We start from the raw sequence: 4,902 nt of genomic DNA on the forward strand, positions 1-4,902 counted from the left end.
GGCAAGCTAATCCATTAATTTATTCTTCTCACTGTTAGAAAATTTCTTATTACTTCTAGGTTGATTGCTCTTTAACGAGATTCCACCCATTACTTCTTATCCTGATCTCTGATGCTTTGGAAAATATGTCAATCCCTCTTCTCTGTGACAACCCCTCTCAAGCACTTGTTGTCATGTCTCCCCTAATCGTTCTCTTCAATAGGCTACACAAAACTCCCTCAGCCATTCATCATACAATTTAGCTTCCAGACTGCACACTTCTCTGCACACTTTCTAGGGTCTCAGCATGTTTTTTTGTATCATGGTGACCAGATTTGTACACAATATTCCAAATGTGGCCTCACTTGTGAGGTATAAAGTAAAAAGACTTAATCACATCTTGCTAACTTGATGTTATCCTTCTGTTGATGCAACCAGGACTGCATTGGCTTTTTGGGCAGTACATTGCTGGCTTATACTTATGTGGTTTCTCACAGTTACCATTGTTGAGCCAGGTACCACTTATTTTGTATCTATGCTTTTGGTTTTTCCTAACTAAGTGCAGGACCTTACTTTTCTCACCACTGAATTGCATCTTGTTAGGTGGGGTCAATGCCAATATTGGTCTGCCAATTTTCATCTGAATCTTGAGTCTATCTTCCAGTGAGTTATCTATTCCCCCCAGCTTGGTGTCATCTTCAAATTTAATGAGTTCCCCTTCAATTCCCTCATCAAGATCATTTATGAAGATGCTGAATAATCCTGGGCCCAAGACTGAATCTTGGGGTGCCCCACTGCATGCTTCCCTCCATGTAGATGTAGTTCTATTAAGGACTACATGGTGGGTGTATTTTATGAATTGCATAGCTACATGTGCTAAATATCACTTAATGCACTTTCCAAGACAAGGGAAAGTGTAACCAAGCTACTGGAAACAGTAAAATACAGTTGTTAACACTGAAGTAAATAGTCCAATAAATGGCCAAAATTGATGTGCATAAACATTCCCAGATGATAGACTTTTTCAGCAGAACATCATCTTCTTAAGGGATCCTGATTTTATTTCATTTCTTAATTTGCAGTTTCCATTTAGAAAGTCATTTATTTTCTTATGCTAATACTAAATCATGCTTGCTTTGTCAGTCTTTTCCTGTACCAATATTTTATTTCTTCTTTTAATGTCTATATCAGCTACAGATGTGCATGGTATGAAAATTAAGCCAAAGGTGTGCACACAAACCCTTCTCTCCATGGGAACAATCATGTTTCCTCAACAAACAACTGGATATTTTTGTATTTCCATCTCATCTTCAGCCTGCCTTCTGGTGAGTGCTCCACAGCAGGATGCTCTTTGTAGCATTTGCTGGCCTAGCAGAAGCCTTGATTTGATATAGGATGTTCATATCTTGGCCCTTAAATTGAGTCAGCTTTTCCTTCTTATGGCATTTACACATGGCGTTTTTATTTATTTATTTAAAAGGTTTGTATGGCCATCTTTCTTAGAGCACAACTCTTGGTAGCTCACAACCACAATAACGTTACAAAAACCATTTAACCATAAAAACAAAACCTAAAAACTTGGTGCATCATACTCCCAGGCATCATATTCCCAACATGTCCCAACAACTATCTCTGGGCTCCCTCACTCTACCCTGGTAACCTGGGTGAAGAGCCAGGTCTTTGGTGCAAATTCGTATATTAGCACTGCACTCCAGCATTCCCAAGCATTTATCTGAGTTAGGCAGTTGAACCAAATTCTGGCTCTTACTTATCCACTCTAATGTGCAGAATCTTTCCTCTCAGTTCCATCTTTCTTTCTAGGTAACATCACACCCTCTGGAATATTTTCCTTCTGCAGGTGAGGTCCATCCCCATCCTCTTGGCCTTCTGGAATAGCCTTAAAAGCTGGTCTGCTAGATGGCCTGGGGTCCTGATAGGGGTGCTCTATGCTGGTGGTGGCTGACAGGGTAGAAAGAAGATCTCTCCCTAATGTCACCTGTCTCCTCGGTTTTAAGTCTCTGTTAAATCTTTCTTAATTTTAATAGTTTTGTATTATATTTTTATCATTTTGTAAACCACCCAAAGATGCTACAACAGCGAGATGAATGGCATATACTTTTTTTAAAATAAATAAATAAATAAATAATATAAGCTACAAAATATAAAATAGTTACCAGCTGTCCAAAAATGTTAATTGGAAGATTTAGAATGGATAAAATAAAATATTTCATACAGCATAAAACCTACTTGTAGAATTTATTACATTGTGAGGAGATAGTTACTAATTTATATGGATTTGAAAGTGGATAGAACAAAGTCAAAGAGGATTCGTCTATTAAAAGTTATTAGCCTTAAAAGTCGATATTACCTTCTGGCTGTAAGTAGTATTAATTCCAGGAGAATAATGAGAGCAAGATGATATGTCCCCATCTTGTACTTATAAGCTACTTAGAGAAATTTGGCTAACCACTTTGATAAATAAAATGCTGTACTGGAATGATCTTGCTTTAATTCAATAGGGCTGTTCCTACTATATTCTTATAATATTTTCAAAACTAAATATATGAAAGAAACTTCATTTTTTTCTGTAGAAAATGAAAAGTGTTACATATGAAAACTATTAATCACTAAATTTTAAATAAATAAAAATCCTTTCCAAGAAACAGATGATATAAAAAAGACAGGAAAGAATCAGTTGAATGAGTAGAACAGGTTTCCTCTGTTTTCTGTACTTTACACAGAATAACTAGTGTACTTGTTTTTAAAAAATCCTATGAAATTTTTTTCATATGGAAATGTGTTTTCAGAGGTTTAGTATCTCTATAGAAATAAAATATAATGTTAAATATATTATCAGTTGATAATGAGATTTGAAAGCAAGCTACAGCTAGCACATTTTATTTTATAGTGATTATGAGGCTATTCATAATATTTCAAAAATAACGGCAAAATATAATGCAGGCATTTATAATTATGGTACAATCACTGTAAGAAATATGGAAAGATTTACATATAGATTGGGTAAAGAAAATGGTAACATCTATATGAATGGTTTGCAGAATTGTCATCTATGCTTTTGTTATGTTTGATTATTTTAAGAACGCAGATGCGTACTTTCAGTAATTGCCATTATACATAATTTAACTGGAACAGTGTGCTGTTAAAAAAAGAGAAAAGAATACATTAAGGCTGCAAACTTTTAAAAGAAATATGAAGTCTCTGCAGTGCTTGCATCCAAAGGGAATTGGATTATTATGATCGTTTGATGGAGAAATGAGATCATAACCGGCTAAGTTAAGCAACTGTGCCTTACTTATTAGTAAGATCTGATAGACTTTAAAAAAAACCACAACTTCCTGAAGCATACATTTTCATGAATTTGCAGAAGCTGAAATGAAGAAATTTTTGCTACACTGAGTATAAATATGAGCTGGCCATTAAAATAACTGGGGCAGAGAATTTAATCAAGAAATCCCTTAATACAGCTTTGATCTCAAAATAAAGCACATTATTTGACAGTTGTTTGATTCTAGCTTCTTCTTCTTCTCCTTTTTTACTTCTGCTTTCTGAGTGTGAGCCAATTCTACTTACAGTATATTAATGAGACTTTTCTTTTGACTAGTAATGGGGAAAATATTAGAATAATCAAATGTTTGTAAATATATTCAGTATTAATCTCTGAAATCTTCATTTTGCAATGAACAAAATTAAAATATTTGAAGCATGATCTTTCTCTGTATAAATACAAATATTGTATGATACTGCAAAGTCTATTAGTTCTGTATTTTGCTTGGTGCAAACCTAAGCATCATCTCTAGCAATCCTGAAAGGTGCATTATTTGCAGGTACTTTTCCCATACCTCATCTCCCGTGCACCAAAATAATCAGTTGAAGAATGAGATATTCAGTAGTAGCAGAAGAGGAGAAGATGTTTGCCTTTACCATCTGCCTTGTTTTAGATTTACAGCTTAATGTTTCTTCTCTATTTTTCAACATACAAAATAGCACTTCCAATACATTTTATGCAAAGGCAAGTGTATCTTAAAGATACACTTTGATAAAAATTCTGATTTTGTGTCCAATAATTCTATCTTGCCCTCTGTCCCAAAACCCAATGTAGCATAGGACCATGGACTATATCTATTATCTCAGATAGTCAAACAGATACTTCCTTCTTATGAGATCAAGGCTACTATGGGAGATTGTTGGGGGGAAAGACAGTAGCAGTTACTTATACTTTACTTACAGAAATGTGTACATTTACTGTACAAATGAATAAACATTATATTAATATGTCAGCCTTGCTAGGTAGACCAGTCAGGAAATATGACCAGATAAACTAATTCTAATTCATAATAAAACTACAGTAACAGAATCTTATAAGTCTAAATATACAAATCTCCTGTTGTGTCCTTTACATTGCAAGAAACTAGGAAGGATCCCTTTTGAGCCTATTGCTCCTCCATCTATCCAGCTGCAGGCTATGCCACCTCTAACCATTCCCTTGGAAGCATCTCTTGGCCCCATCTCCCAAGTCTGTTCCATATACCAATATTGAATATAAGAGCACAGAAATGATGTTTCCTTTATAACAGGTCAATTGCACCAGTAAAGTAAATTTATAAAAAAAATATAGGAACTTAGATAGAGCCTGGTTGGACTGGACCCAAGATCTAGTTTAAGAACCTAGTGTTCCTAGTGCAATCTAATTGTTTAATTGGTTTTGATTCTTTAAATGGGAAAAATATATTATAAGGAGAGCACAGCATTTCACCAAAGTACAGAAATTATGCAACCCTGCTTTTTTGACTTTCAAAAATTTATGCATCTCATAAATTAGTCATGACTTTTCTGGACAAGTTTGTGATTGTTTATTTAGATGATTTACCTTGAAGATCCTGTTTTCCATTAAGATCAGATCTG

The sequence above is a fragment of the Protobothrops mucrosquamatus genome, unplaced genomic scaffold, assembly GCF_001527695.2.
Source record: "Protobothrops mucrosquamatus isolate PMUCROS unplaced genomic scaffold, P.Mucros_1.0 scaffold1072, whole genome shotgun sequence".
Classification (NCBI taxonomy): domain Eukaryota; kingdom Metazoa; phylum Chordata; class Lepidosauria; order Squamata; family Viperidae; genus Protobothrops; species Protobothrops mucrosquamatus.